Genomic DNA, 15,900 nt, shown 5'->3' on the forward strand with positions numbered 1-15,900 from the left:
GAGGGACAGGGAGAAAGAGAGGGACAGGGAGAAAGAGAGTGACAGGGAGAATGAGAGAGACAGGGAGAATGAGAGAGACAGGGAGAGACAGGGAGAGACAGGGAGAGACAGGGAGAATGAGAGAGACAGGGAGAATGAGAGAGACAGGGAGAATGAGAGAGACAGGGAGAGACGGAGAATGAGAGAGACAGGGAGAATGAGAGAGACAGGGAGAGACGGAGAATGAGAGCGACAGGGAGAATGAGAGAGACAGGGAGAATGAGAGAGACAGGGAGAATGAGAGAGACAGGGAGAAAGAGAGAGACAGGGAGAATGAGAGAGACAGGGAGAATGAGAGAGACAGGGAGAAAGAGAGAGACGGGGAGAATGAGAGAGACAGGGAGAATGAGAGAGACAGGGAGACAGGGAGAGACAGGGAGACAGGGAGAGACAGGGAGAATGAGAGAGACAGGGAGAATGAGAGAGATGGGGAGCGACAGGGAGAATGAGAGAGACGGGGAGAGACAGGGAGAACGAGAGACAGTGAGATACAGGGAGAACGAGAGACAGTGAGATACAGGGAGAATGAGAGAGACAGGGAGAGACAGGGAGAATGAGAGAGACAGGGAGAGACAGGGAGAATGAGAGAGACGGGGAGAATGAGAGAGACAGGGAGAATGAGAGAGACGGGGAGAATGAGAGAGACAGGGAGAATGAGAGAGACAGGGAGACAGGGAGAGACAGGGAGACAGGGAGAGACAGGGAGACAGGGAGAATGAGAGAGATGGGGGGAGACAGGGAGAATGAGAGAGATGGGGAGCGACAGGGAGAATGAGAGAGACGGGGAGAGACAGGGAGAACGAGAGACAGTGAGATACAGGGAGAATGAGAGAGACAGGGAGAGACAGGGAGAATGAGAGAGACAGGGAGAATGAGAGAGACAGGGAGAATGAGAGAGACGGGAGAATGAGAGAGACGGGGAGAATGAGAGAGACGGGGAGAATGAGAGAGACGGGGAGAATGAGAGAGACGGGGAGAATGAGAGAGACGGGGAGACAGGGAGAGACAGGGAGAATGAGAGAGACAGGGAGAATGAGAGAGACAGGGAGAATGAGAGAGACAGGGAGAATGAGAGAGACAGGGAGAATGAGAGAGACAGGGAGAGACAGGGAGAATGAGAGAGACAGGGAGAGACAGGGAGAATGAGAGAGACAGGGAGAATGAGAGCGACGGGGAGAGAGGGAGAATGAGAGAGACAGGGAGAGACAGGGAGAATGAGAGAGACAGGGAGAGACAGGGAGAATGAGAGAGACAGGGAGAGACAGGGAGAATGAGAGAGATAGGGAGATACGGAGAATGAGAGCGACAGGGAGAAAGAGAGAGACAGGGAGAAAGAGAGAGACAGGGAGAAAGAGAGAGACAGGGAGAATGAGAGAGACAGGGAGAATGAGAGAGACAGGGAGAATGAGAGAGACAGGGAGAATGAGAGAGACAGTGAGAATGAGAGAGACGGGGAGAGGGGGAGAGACAGGGAGAATGAGAGAGACGGGGAGAGACAGGTAGAATGAGAGAGACAAGGAGAATGAGAGAGAGAGGGAGAATGACAGGGAGAATGAGAGAGACAGGGAGAATAATAGAGACAGGGAGAATAATAGAGACAGGGAGAATAAGAGAGACAGGGAGAATAAGAGAGACAGGGAGAATGAGAGAGACAGGGAGAGACAGGGAGAATGAGAGAGACAGGGAGAATGAGAGAGACAGGGAGAGACAGGGAGAATGAGAGAGACAGGGAGAATGAGAGAGACAGGGAGAGACAGGGAGAATGAGAGGCTGCAGATAAACCTGAACCTACTGCAGTTCTGCGGAAATGAGGGATTTGTATTCACTTGAGATGTACAACGCTAAACACTGTCTTTCACTCCTACACACTTATATGTGCATAGGTTTATACATATACTTATCCATGGTAATGATAATAATAATAACTTGAGTTCAAATAATAAAACAATATTAGAATATCTGTAAGAATATATGAATGTCAGTTAAAATGTATGAATACACATTAACATGAATGTGACGATGTTCTGAAATCTACAGGGGAGAATTCTACTGTATATGTCAATATAATATTTTAGATCTATAGTTGAAGTTGGAAGTTTACATACACTTAGGTTGGAATCGTTAAAACTTGTTTTTCAACCACTCCACACATTTCTTGTTAACAAACAATCGTTTTTGCAAGTCGGTTAGGACATCTACTTTGTGCATGACACAAGTCATTTTTCCAACAATTGTTTACAGACAGATTATTTCACTTATAATTCACTGTATCGCAATTCCAGTGGGTCAGAAGTTTACATACACTAAGTTGACTGTGCCTTTAAACAGCTTCCAGAAAATGATGTCATGGCTTTAGAAGCTTCTGATAGGCTAATTGACATCCTTTGAGTCCATTGGAGGTGTACCTGTGGATATATTTCAAGGCCTACCTTCAAACGCAATGCCTCTTTGCTTTACATCATGGGAAAATCAACAGAAATCAGCCAAGACCTCAGAAAATAAATTGTAGACCTCCACAAGTCTGGTTCATCCTTGGGAGCAATTTCCAAATGCCTGAAGGTACCACGTTCATCTGTACAAACAATGGTACGCAAGTATAAACACCATGGGACCACGCAGCCATCATGCCGCTCAGGAAGGAGACGCGTTCTGTCTCCTAGAGATCAATGTACTTTGGTGCGAAAAGTGCAAATGAATCCCAGAACAACAGCAAAGGACCTTGTGAACATGCTGGGGGAAACAGGTACAAAAGTATCTATATCCACAGTAAAACGAGTCCTATCGACGTAACCTGAAAAGCCGCTCAGCAAGGAAGAAGCCACTGCTCCAAAACCACCAAAATAAAGCCAGACTACGGTTTGCAACTGCACATGGGGAAAAGATCGAACTTTTTGGAGAAATGTCCTCTGGTTTGATGAAACAAAAATAGAACTGTTTGGCCATATAGACCATCGTTATGTTTGAAGGAAAAAGGGGGAGGCTTGCAAGCCGAAGAACACCGTCCCAACCGTGAAGCACGGGCTGGCAGCATCATGTTGTGGGGGTGTGTTGCTGCAGGAGGGACTGGTGCACTTCACAAAATAGATGGCATCATGAGGTGGGAAAGTTATGTGGATATATTGAGGCAACATCTCAAGACATCAGTCAGGAAGTTAAAGCTTGGTCGAAAATGGGTCTTCCAAATGGACAATGACCCCAAGCATACTTCCAAAGGTGTGGGAAAATGGCTTAAGGACAACAAAGTCAAGGTATTGGAGTGGCCATCACAAAGCCCTGACCTCAATCCTATAGAAAATTTGAACTGAAAAAGCGTGTGCGAGCAAGGAGTCCTACAAACGTGACTCAGTTACACCAGCTCTGTCAGGAGGAATGGGCCAAAATTCACCCAACTTATTGTGGGAAGCCTGTGGAAGGCTACCCACAATGTTTGACCCAAGTTAAACAAATGTAAAGGTTGCTACCAACCTTTAAATAATGCTACCAAATACTAATTGAGTGTATGTAAACTTCTGACCCACTGGGAATGTGATGAAAGAAATAAAAGCGGAAATAAATCATTCTCTCTACTATTATTCTGACATTTCACATTCTTAAAATAAAGAGGTGATCCTAACTGACCTAAGACAGGGAATTTTTACTACAACTGAATGTCAGGAATTGTGAAAACTGAGTTTAAATGCATTTGGCTAAGGTGTATGTAAACTTCCGACTTCAACTGTCGCTTAAGTCTGAATATGTGACCAAGGGAGTGAGTGGAATTATCTTAGATAATACATTTTTATCTTGATGATGTACATATTTTTACAAATATATACAACTATATATATATTGTATATAGTTGAATTGCTGTGAATTGACAGAGTCAGAACTGAAATCAACCAAAAATGTCAACCTGACATTGGATTTAGGTGGGTGAAGAAAATACATAATTCCCTTATGTTAATGACTTTTCTCAAATCCAGTCAGTTTTCCACGTTGAGTCAACGTCATCATATTGAATTGTGTGTTTGAAAAGACGTGGAAACAACGTTGATTCAACCATTTTTTGCCCAGTGGGGTGTTTCAACAGTTTGGTACGATGTGAAAGAACTGAACAGGAGAAATCAATAGCATGGTATACGTCCGTCATATTGTTTTTTCCTGTCCGATATCTCTACGAACAGATGGAGGAGAGGAAGGTACTATAGACTATTGCGATGCTCCCACAGACTGGCGATGTGTAACTACTGCCCTCTGCTGGTCATTGTCCTACTCTGACACTACCATGGGAGGAGGGTCTGTTCCAATACTTTTAGAAAGCTCCCTGCCTTCTTCCCTTTACGAAGACACTGATCTAGCACAAGTCAGGCACAGTCATGTCATATCAGGGATTGCTCCAAGGAGGGAAAGAAGGAATGCATTTTAGAAGTATTTGACCTGGGCCCTGGTCCATGGTGATATGTGCGATGGATGCCAACAGAATATGCAGAATATAGTAAGAACTGAAGCACAGAATGATATTGATACAAAATTAATTTGGCTGCCATTATCACTGACTTTGTGATGGAAACAAGATGTTTGGGGGTGACTGTGAGGGAGAGAAAGGAGTGAGTATACAGCTGAGAGAGGGAGAGAAAGGAGCGAGTATACAGCTGAGAGAAAGGAGTGAGTATACAGCTGAGAGAGGGAGAGAAGAGTGTGAGTATACAGCTGAGAGGGAGAGAAAGGTGTGAGTATACAGCTGAGAGGGAGAGAAAGGTGTGAGTATACAACTGAGAGGGAGAGAAAGGTGTGAGTATACAGCTGAGAGGGAGAGAAAGGAGTGAGTATACAGCTGAGAGAGGGAGAGAAAGGAGTGAGTATATAGCTGAGAAAGGGAGAGAAAGGAGTGAGTATTTAGCTGAGAGAGGGAGAGAAAGGAGTGAGTATATAGCTGAGAAAGGGAGAGAAAGGAGTGAGTATTTAGCTGAGAGAGGGAGAGAAAGGAGTCAGTATTTAGCTGAGAGAGGGAGAGGAAGGAGTGAGTATACAGCTGAGAGAGGGAGAGAAAGGAGTGAGTATACAGCTGAGGGAGGGAGAGAAAGGAGTTAGTATAAGGCTGAGAGAGGGAGAGAAGTGAGTGAGTATAAGGCTGAGAGAGGGAGAGAAAGGAGTGTGTATACAGCTGAGAGGTGGAGAGAAAGGAGTGAGTATACAGCTGAATGAGGGAGAGAAAGGAGTGAGTATACAGCTGAGAGAGGGAGAGAAAGGAGTGAGAATTTAGCTGAATGAGGGAGAGAAAGGAGTGAGTATTTAGCTAAGAGAGGGAGAGGAAGGAGTGAGTATACAGCTGAGAGAGGGGGAGAAATGAGTGAGTATAAAGCTGAGAGAGGGAGAGAAGGGAGTGAGTAAGCAGCTGAAAGAGGGAGAGAAAGGAGTGAGTATAAGGCTGAGAGAGGGAGAGAAATGAGTGAGTATCAGGCTGAGAGAATGAGAGAAAGGTGTGAGTATTAGGCTGAGAGAAGGAGAGAAAGTAGTGAGTATACAGCTGAGAAAGGGAGAGAAAGGAGTGAGTATAAGGCTGCGAGGGGGAGAGAAAGGAGTGAGTATACAGCTGAGAGAGGGAGAGAATGGAGTAACTATTTAGCTGAGAGAGGGAGAGAAAGGAGTGCGTATACAGCTGAGAGAGGGAGAGAAAGGAGTGAGTATATACCTGAGAGAGGGAGAGAAAGGAGTGAGTATAAGCCTGAGAGAGGGAGAGAAAGGAGTGAGTATACAGCTGAGAGAGGGAGAGAAAGGAGTGAGTATATACCTGAGAGAGGGAGAGAAAGGAGTGAGTTTAAGGCTGAGAGAGGGAGAGAAAGGAGTGAGTATACAGCTGGGGGAGGGAGAGAAAGGAGTTAGTATTATGCTAAGAGAGGGAGAGAAAGGAGTGAGTAAGCAGCTGAAAGAGGGAGAGAAAGGAGTGAGTATAAGGCTGAGAGAGGGAGAGAAAGGAGTGAGTATAAGGCTGAGAGAATGAGAGAAAGGAGGGAGTATAAGGCTGAGAGAAGGAGAGAAAGTAGTGAGTATACAGCTGAGAAAGGGAGAGAAAGGAGTGAGTATACAGCTGAGAGAGGGAGAGAAAGGAGTGAGTATTTAGCTGAGAGAGGCAGAGAAAGGAGTGAGTATTTAGCTGAGAGAGGGAGAGAAAGGAGTGAGTATACAGCTGAGAGAGGGAGAGAAAGGAGTGAGTATAAGGCTGAGAGAGGGAGAGAGGAGTGAGTATATAGCTGAGAGAGGGAGATAAATGAGTGAGTATAAGGCTGAGAGAGGGAGAGAAAGGAGTGAGTATAAGGCTGAGAGAGGGAGAGAAATGAGTGAGTATAAGGCTGAGAGAGGGAGAGAAAGGAGTGAGTATACAGCTGAGAGAGGGAGAGAAAGCAGTGAGTATAAGGCTGAGAGATGGAGAGAAATGAGTGACTAAGGCTGAGAGAGGGAGAGAAAGGAGTGAGTATTTAGCTGAGAGATGGACAGAAAGGAGTGAGTATATAGCTGAGAGAGGGAGAGAAAGGAGTGAGTATTTAGCTGAGAGATGGACAGAAATGAGTGAGTATATAGCTGAGAGAGGGAGAGAAAGGAGTGAGTATAAGGCTGAGAGAGGGAGAGAAAGGAGTGATTATAAGGCTGAGAGAGGGAGATAAAGGAGTGAGTATATGGCTGAGAGAGGGAGAGAAAGGAGTGAGTATACAGCTGAGAGAGGGAGAGAAATGAGTGAGTATAAGGCTGCGAGGGGGAGAGAAAGGAGTGAGTATACAGCTGAGAGAGGGAGAGAAAGGAGTGACTATTTAGCTGAGAGAGGGAGAGAAAGGAGTGAGTATACAGCTGAGAGAGGGAGAAAGGAGTGAGTATAAGGCTGAGAGAGGGAGAGAAAGGAGTGAGTATACAGCTGAGAGAGGGAGAGAAAGGAGTGAGTATATACCTGAGAGAGGGAGAGAAAGGAGTGAGTATACAGCTGAGGGAGTGAGAGAAAGGAGTGAGTATAAGGCTGAGAGACGGAGAGAAAGGAGTGAGTATAAGGCTGAGGGGGAGAGAAAGGAGTGAGTATACAGCTGAGAGAGGGAGAGAAATGAGTGAGTATTATGCTGAGAGAGGGAGAGAAAGGAGTGAGTAAGCAGCTGAAAGAGTTAGAGAAAGGAGTGAGTATAAGGCTGAGAGGGAAAGAAAGGAGTGAGTATAAGGCTGAGAGAATGAGAGAAAGGAGGGAGTATAAGGCTGAGAGAAGGAGAGAAAGTAGTGAGTATACAGCTGAGAAAGGGAGAGAAAGGAGTGAGTATAAGGCTGCGAGGGGGAGAGAAAGGAGTGAGTATACAGCTGAGAGAGGGAGAGAAAGGAGTGAGTATTTAGCTGAGAGAGGCAGAGAAAGGAGTGAGTATTTAGCTGAGAGAGGGAGAGAAAGGAGTGAGTATACAGCTGAGAGAGGGAGAGAAAGGAGTGCGTATACAGCTGAGAGAGGGAGAAAGGAGTGAGTATAAGGCTGAGAGAGGGAGAGAAAGGAGTGAGTATAAGGCTGAGAGGGGGAGAGAAAGGAGTGAGTATATAGCTGAGAGAGGGAGAGAAAGGAGTGAATATAAGGCTGAGAGAGGGAGAGAAGAGATTAAGTATATAGATGAAAGAGGGAGAGAAAGGAGTGAGTATATAGCTGAGAGAGGGAGAGAAAGGAGTGAGTATAAGGCTGAGAGAGGGAGAGAAAGGAGTGAGTATACAGCTGGGGGAGGGAGAGAAAGGAGTTAGTATTATGCTAAGAGAGGGAGAGAAAGGAGTGAGTAAGCAGCTGAAAGAGGGAGAGAAAGGAGTGAGTATAAGGCTGAGAGAGGGAGAGAAAGGAGTGAGTATAAGGCTGAGAGAATGAGAGAAAGGAGGGAGTATAAGGCTGAGAGAAGGAGAGAAAGTAGTGAGTATACAGCTGAGAAAGGGAGAGAAAGGAGTGAGTATACAGCTGAGAGAGGGAGAGAAAGGAGTGAGTATTTAGCTGAGAGAGGCAGAGAAAGGAGTGAGTATTTAGCTTAGAGAGGGAGAGAAAGGAGTGAGTATACAGCTGAGAGAGGGAGAGAAAGGAGTGAGTATAAGGCTGAGAGAGGGAGAGAGGAGTGAGTATATAGCTGAGAGAGGGAGATAAATGAGTGAGTATAAGGCTGAGAGAGGGAGAGAAAGGAGTGAGTATAAGGCTGAGAGAGGGAGAGAAATGAGTGAGTATAAGGCTGAGAGAGGGAGAGAAAGGAGTGAGTATACAGCTGAGGGAGAGAAAGCAGTGAGTATAAGGCTGAGAGATGGAGAGAAATGAGTGACTAAGGCTGAGAGAGGGAGAGAAAGGAGTGAGTTTATAGATGTGAGAGGGAGAGAAAGGAGTGAGTTTTTAGCTGAGAGATGGACAGAAAGGAGTGAGTATATAGCTGAGAGAGGGAGAGAAAGGAGTGAGTATTTAGCTGAGAGATGGACAGAAATGAGTGAGTATATAGCTGAGAGAGGGAGAGAAAGGAGTGAGTATAAGGCTGAGAGAGGGAGAGAAAGGAGTGAATATAAGGCTGAGAGAGGGAGAGAAAGGAGTGAGTATATGGCTGAGAGAGGGAGAGAAAGGAGTGAGTATACAGCTGAGAGAGGGAGAGAAATGAGTGAGTATAAGGCTGAGGGGGAGAGAAAGGAGTGAGTATAAGCTGAGAGAGGGAGAGAAAGGAGTGACTATTTAGCTGAGAGAGGGAGAGAAAGGAGTGAGTATACAGCTGAGAGAGAGGAGAAAGGAGTGAGTATAAGGCTGAGAGAGGGAGAGAAAGGAGTGAGTATACAGCTGAGAGAGGGAGAGAAAGGGAGTGAGTATATACCTGAGTAGTGGGAGAGAAAGGAGAATATAAGAGTATACAGCTGAGAAGTGAGAGAAAGGAGTGAGTATAAGGCTGAGAGACGGAGAGAAAGGAGTGAGTATAAGGCTGAGGGGGAGAGAAAGGAGTGAGTATACAGCTGAGGGAGGAGAGAAAGGAGTGAGTATACAGCTGAGAGACGGAGAGAAAGGAGTGAGTATAAGGCTGAGAGAGTTAGAGAAAGGAGTGAGTATACAGCTGAGAGAGGGAGAGAAATGAGTGAGTATATGCTGAGAGAGGAGAGAAAGGAGGAGTATAAGCTGAAAGAGTTAGAGAAAGGAGTGAGTATAAGGCTGAGAGAGAAAGAAAGGAGTGAGTATAAGGCTGAGAGATTGAGAAAGGAGGAGTATAAGGCTGAGAGAGGGAGAGAAAGTAGTGAGTATACAGCTGAGAAAGGGAGAGAAAGGAGTGAGTATACAGCTGAGAGAGGGAGAGAAATAGTGAGTATATAGCTGAGAGAGGGAGAGAAAGGAGTGAGTATTTAGCTGAGAGAGGGGAGAGAAAGGAGTGAGTATTTAGCTGAGAGAGGGAGAGAAAGGAGTGAGTATAAGGCTGAGAGAGGGAGAGAAAGGAGTGAGTATACAGCTGAGAGAGGGAGAGAAAGGAGTGAGTATAAGGCTGAGAGAGGGAGAGAAAGGAGTGAGTATAAGGCTGAGAGAGGGAGAGAAAGGAGTGAGTATAAGGCTGAGAGAGGGAGAGAGAAGGAGTAAGTATACAGCTGAGAAGAGGGAGAGAAAGGAGTGAGTATAAGGCTGAGAGAGGGAGAGAAAGGGAGAGTGAGTATACAGCTGAGAGAGGGAGAGAAAGGAGTGAGTATAAGCTGAGAGAGGGAGAGAAAGGAGTGAGTATATAGCTGAGAGAGGGAGAGAAAGGAGTGAGTATTTAGCTGAGAGAGGGAGAGAAAGGAGTGAGTATACAGCTGAGAGAGGGAGAGAAAGGAGTGAGTATACAGCTGAGAGATGAGAGAAATGAGTGAGTAAGGCTGAGAGAGAGAAAGGAGAGAAAGGAGAGTGGAGAGAAATGTATAGTATGAAGAGGGAGAGAAAGGAGTGAGTATTTAGCTGAGAGAGGGAGAAAGGAGTGAGTATAAGGCTGAGAGAGGGAGAGAAAGGAGTGAGTATACAGCTGAGAGAGGGAGAGAAATGAGTGAGTATATAGCTGAGAGAGGGAGAGAAAGGAGTGAGTATAAGCTGAGAGAGAGAAATGAGTGAGTATAAGGCTGAGAGAGGGAGAGAAAAAGTGAGTATAAGCTGAGAGAGGGAGAGAAAGGAGTGAGTATAAGCTGAGAGAGGGAGAGAAAGGAGTGAGTATACAGCTGAGAGAGGGAGAGAAAGGAGTGAGTATAAGGCTGAGAGAGGGAGAGAAAGGAGTGAGTATAAGGCTGAGAGAGGTATAAAGGCTGAGAGAGGGAGAGAAAGGAGTGAGTATACAGCTGAGAGAGGGAGAGAAAGGAGTGAGTATAAGCTGAGAGAGGGAGAGAAAGGAGTGAGTATACAGCTGAGAGAGGGAGAGAAAGGGGAAAAGTATACAGCTGAAGAGGGAGAGAAAGGAGTGAGTATAAGCTGAGAGAGGGAGAGAAAGGAGTGAGTATAAGCTGAGAGAGGGAGAGAAAGGAGTGAGTATAAGGCTGAGAGAGGGAGAGAAAGGAGTGAGTATACAGCTGAATGAGAGAGGGAGAGAAAGGATGGAATATAAGGCTGAGAGAGGGAGAGAAAGGAGTGAGTATACAGCTGAATGAGAGAAAGGGAGAGAAGAGGAGAAAGGAGGAAATAAGCTGAGAGAGGAGAAAGAGTGATGAAAGCTGAGAGAGGGGAGAAAGGAGTGAGAACAGCTGAAAGGGAGAGAAATCATTGAGTATACATTCTGAGAGAGGGAGAGAAAGGAGTGAGTATAAGGCTGAGAGGGAGAGAAAAGGAGTGAGTATACAGCTGAGAGAGGGAGAGAAAGGAGTGAGTATATAGCTGAGAGAGGGAGAGAAATGAGTGAGTATACAGCTGAGAGAGGGAGAGAAAGGAGTGAGTATAAGACTGAGAGAGAGAGAGAAATTAGTGAGTATACAGCTGAGAGATGAGAGAAAGGAGTGAAATATAGCTGAGAGAGGAGAGAAAGGAGTGTAGTATACAGCTGAGAGAGGGAGAGAAAGTGAGTATAAGGCTGAGAGAGGGAGAGAAAATGAGTGAGTATTTAGCTGAGAGAGGGAGAGAAAGGAGTGAGTATACAGCTGAGAGAGGACTTTTCAAAGGAGTGAGTATAAGCTGAGAGAGAACGAGAATAAGGAGGGGAGGGAGAAAAGAGTGAGATAAGGCTGAGAGAGGGAGAGAAAGGAGTGAGTATACAGCTGAGAGGGAGAGAAAGGAGTGATAAGGCTGAGAGAGGGATAGACAGGAGTGAGTATATAGCTGAGAGAGGGAGAGAAAGGAGTGAGTATACAGCTGAGAGAGGGAGAGAAATGGAGAGTATACAGCTGAGAGAGGGAGAGAAAGGAGTGAGTATAAGGCTGAGAGAGGGAGAGAAAGGAGTGAGATAAGGCTGAGAGAGGGAGAGAAAGGAGTGAGTATAAGGCTGAGAGAGGGAGAGAAAGGATTGAATATAAGGCTGAGAGTTAGAGAAAGGAGTGAGTATACAGCTGAGATGGAGAGAAAGGAGTGAGTATAAGGCTGAGAGAAGGAGAGAAAGGAGTGAGTATACAGCTGAGAGAGGGAGAGAAAAAGTGAGTATACAGGCTGAGAGAGGAGAGAAAGGAGTGAGTATACCAGGCTGAGAATATGGGAGAGAAAGGAGTGAGTATACAGCTGAGAGAGAGAAAGGAGTGAGTATTTAGCTGAGAGAGGGAGAGAAAGGAGTGAGTATATCACTGAGAGAGGAGAAAAGGTAGTGAGAGGGAGAGAAAGGAGTGAATATAAGGCTGAGAGAGGGAGAGAAAGGAGTGAGTATACAGCTGAGAGAGGGAGAGAAAGGAGTGAGTATAAGGCTGAGAGAGGGAGAGAAAATAGTGAGTATACAGCTGAGAGAGGGAGAGAAAGGTATACAGCTGAGAGAGTTAGAGAAAGGGAGAGAAAGGAGTGAGTATACAGCTGAGAGAGGGAGAGAAAGGAGTGAGTATAAGCTGAGAGAGGGAGAGAAAATGAGTGAGTATTTAGCTGAGAGAGGAGAGAAAGGAGTGAGTATACAGCTGAGAGAGGGAGAGAAAGGAGTGAGTATACAGCTGAGAGAGGAGAAAGGAGGAAATAAGGCTGAGAGAGGGAGAGAAAGGAGTGAGTATAAGGCTGAGAGAGGGAGAGAAAGGAGTGAGTATATACAGCTGAGAGAGGGAGAGAAAGGAGTGAGTATACAGCTGAGAGAGGGAGAGAAAGGAGTGAGTAACAGCTGAGAGGGAGAGAAAGGAGTGAGTATACAGCTGAGAGAGGGAGAGAAAGGAGTGAGTATACAGGCTGAGAGAGGGAGAGAAAGGAGTGAGTATAAGGCTGAGAGAGGGAGAGAAAGGAGTGAGTATACAGCTGAGAGAGGAGAGAAAGGAGTGAATATAAGGCTGAGAGAGGGAGAGAAAGGAGTGAGTATACAGCTGAGAGAGGGAGAGAAAGGAGTGAGTATACAGCTGAGAGAGGGAGAGAAAGGAGTGAGTATACAGCTGAGAGAGGAGAGAAAGGAGTGAGTATACAGCTGAGAGAGGGAGAGAAAGGAGTGAGTAAAGCTGAGAGGGGAGAGAAAGGAGTGAGTATAAGCTGAGAGAGGGAGAAATGAGTGAGTATAAGGCTGAGAGAGGAGAGAAAGGAGTGAGTATAAGCTGAGAGAGGGAGAGAAAGGAGTGAGTATACAGCTGAGAGAGGGAGAGAAAGGAGTGAGTATAAGCTGAGAGAGGGAGAGAAAGGAGTGAGTAGGTATAAGCTGAGAGAGGGAGAGAAAGGAGTGAGTAAACAGCTGAGAGAGGGAGAGAAAGGAGTGAGTATAAGGCTGAGAGAGGGAGAGAAAATAGTGAGTATACAGCTGAGAGAGTTAGAGAAAGGAGTGAGTATACAGCTGAGAGAGGGAGAAAGGAGTGAATATAAGGCTGAGAGAGGGAGAGAAAGGAGTGAGAATAAGGCTGAGAGAGGGAGAGAAAGGAGTGAGTATAAGCTGAGAGAGGGAGAGAAAGGAGTGAGTATATAGCTGAGAGAGGGAGAGAAAGGAGTGAGTATACAGCTGAGAGAGGGAGAGAAAGGAGTGAGTATAAGCTGAGAGAGGAGAGAAAGGAGTGAGTATACAGCTGAGAAGAGAAAGAGTGAGTATAAGGCTGAGAGAGGGAGAGAAAGGAGTGAGTATAAGCTGAGAGAGGAGAGAAGGAGTGAGTAAACAGCTGAGAGAGGGAGAGAAAGGAGTGAGTATACAGCTGAGAGAGGGAGAGAAAGGAGTGAGTATAAGGCTGGGAGAGGGAGAGAAATGAGTGAGTATAAGGCTGAGAGAGGGAGAGAAAGGAGTGAGTATAAGGCTGAGAGAGGGAGAGAAAGGATGGAATATAAGGCTGAGAGTTAGAGAAAGGAGTGAGTATACAGCTGAGATGGAGAGAAAGGAGTGAGTATAAGGCTGAGAGAAGGAGAGAAAGGAGTGAGTATACACCTGAGGGAGGGAGAGAAAAGAGTGACTATACAGCTGAGAGAGGGAGAGAAAGGAGTGAGTATACAGCTGAATGTGGGAGAGAAAGGAGTGAGTATACAGCTGAGAGAGGGAGAGAAAGGAGTGAGTATTTAGCTGAGAGGGAGAGAAAGGAGTGAGTATATAGCTGAGAGAGGGAGAGAAAGGAGTGAGTATATAACTGAGAGAGGGAGAGAAATGAGTGAGTATACAGCTGAGAGAGGGAGAGAAAGGAGTGAGTATAAGACTGAGAGAGAGAGAGAAAATAGTGAGTATACAGCTGAGAGAGGGAGAGAAAATAGTGAGTATACAGCTGAGAGAGTTAGAGAAAGGAGTGAGTATACAGCTGAGAGAGGGAGAGAAAGGAGTGAGTATAAGGCTGAGAGAGGGAGAGAAAATAGTGAGTATTTAGCTGAGAGAGGGAGAGAAAGGAGTGAGTATACAGCTGAGAGAGGGAGAGAAAGGAGTGAGTATACAGCTGAGAGAGGGAGAAAGGAGTGAGTATAAGGCTGAGAGGGAGAGAAAGGAGTGAGTATACAGCTGAGAGAGGGAGAGAAAGGAGTGAGTATACAGCTGAGAGAGGAGAGAAAGGAGTGAGTATAAGGCTGAGAGAGGGAGAGAAAGGAGTGAGTATATAGCTGAGAGAGGGAGAGAAAGGAGTGAGTATACAGCTGAGAGAGGGAGAGAAAGGAGTGAGTATAAGCTGAGAGAGGGAGAGAAAGGAGTGAGTATAAGGCTGAGAGAGGGAGAGAAAGGAGTGAGTATAAGGCTGAGAGAGGGAGAGAAAGGAGTGAGTATACAGCTGAGAGAGGGAGAAAGGAGTGAATATAAGCTGAGAGAGGGAGAGAAAGGAGTGAGTATACAGCTGAGATGGAGAGAAAGAGTGAGTATAAGGCTGAGAGAGGGAGAGAAAGGAGTGAGTATACAGGCTGAGAGAGGAGAGAAAAGAGTGAGTATACAGCTGAGAGAGGGAGAGAAAGGAGTGAGTATACAGCTGAGAGAGGGAGAGAAAGGAGTGAGTATACAGCTGAGAGAGGGAGAGAAAGGAGTGAGTATTTAGCTGAGAGGGGAGAAAGGAGTGAGTATAAGCTGAGAGAGGGAGAGAAAGGAGTGAGTATATAACTGAGAGAGGGAGAGAAATGAGTGAGTATTTAGCTGAGAGGGAGAGAAAGGAGTGAGTATATAGCTGAGAGAGGGAGAGAAAGGAGTGAGTATACAGCTGAGAGAGGGAGAGAAAGGAGTGAGTATACAGCTGAGAGAGGGAGAGAAAGGAGTGAGTATAAGGCTGAGAGAGGGAGAGAAAATAGTGAGTATACAGCTGAGAGAGGGAGAGAAAATAGTGAGTATACAGCTGAGAGAGTTAGAGAAAGGAGTGAGTATACAGCTGAGAGAGGGAGAGAAAGGAGTGAGTATACAGCTGAGAGAGGGAGAGAAAGGAGTGAGTATACAGCTGAGAGAGGGAGAGAAAGGAGTGAGTATACAGCTGAGAGAGGGAGAGAAAGGAGTGAGTATACAGCTGAGAGAGGGAGAAAGGAGTGAATATAAGGCTGAGAGAGGGAGAGAAAGGAGTGAGTATAAGGCTGAGAGAGGGAGAGAAAGGAGTGAGTATACAGCTGAGAGAGGGAGAGAAAGGAGTGAGTATACAGCTGAGAGAGGGAGAGAAAGGAGTGAGTATACAGCTGAGAGAGGGAGAGAAAGGAGTGAGTATAAGGCTGAGAGAGGGAGAGAAAGGAGTGAGTAAACAGCTGAGAGAGGGAGAGAAAGGAGTGAGTATACAGCTGAGAGAGGGAGAGAAAGGAGTGAGTATACAGCTGAGAGAGGGAGAAAGGAGTGAATATAAGGCTGAGAGAGGGAGAGAAAGGAGTGAGTATACAGCTGAGAGAGGGAGAGAAAGGAGTGAGTATACAGCTGAGAGAGGGAGAGAAAGGAGTGAGTATACAGCTGAGAGAGGGAGAGAAAGGAGTGAGTATACAGCTGAGAGAGGGAGAGAAAGGAGTGAGTATACAGCTGAGAGAGGGAGAGAAGAGTGAGTATAAGGCTGAGAGAGGGAGAGAAAGGAGTGAGTATACAGCTGAGAGAGGGAGAGAAAGGAGTGAGTATAAGGCTGAGAGAGGGAGAGAAAATAGTGAGTATACAGCTGAGAGAGGGAGAGAAAGGAGTGAGTATACAGCTGAGAGAGGGAGAGAAATGAGTGAGTAAACAGCTGAGAGGGAGAGAAAGGAGTGAGTATAAGGCTGGGAGAGGGAGAGAAATGAGTGAGTATAAGGCTGAGAGAGGGAGAGAAAGGAGTGAGTATAAGGCTGAGAGAGGGAGAGAAAGGAGTGAATATAAGGCTGAGAGAAGGAGAGAAAGGAGTGAGTATAAGGCTGAGAGAGGGAGAGAAAGGAGTGAGTATAAGGCT

This window comes from Oncorhynchus nerka, linkage group LG3, assembly GCF_034236695.1.
Source record: "Oncorhynchus nerka isolate Pitt River linkage group LG3, Oner_Uvic_2.0, whole genome shotgun sequence".
NCBI lineage: Eukaryota > Metazoa > Chordata > Actinopteri > Salmoniformes > Salmonidae > Oncorhynchus > Oncorhynchus nerka.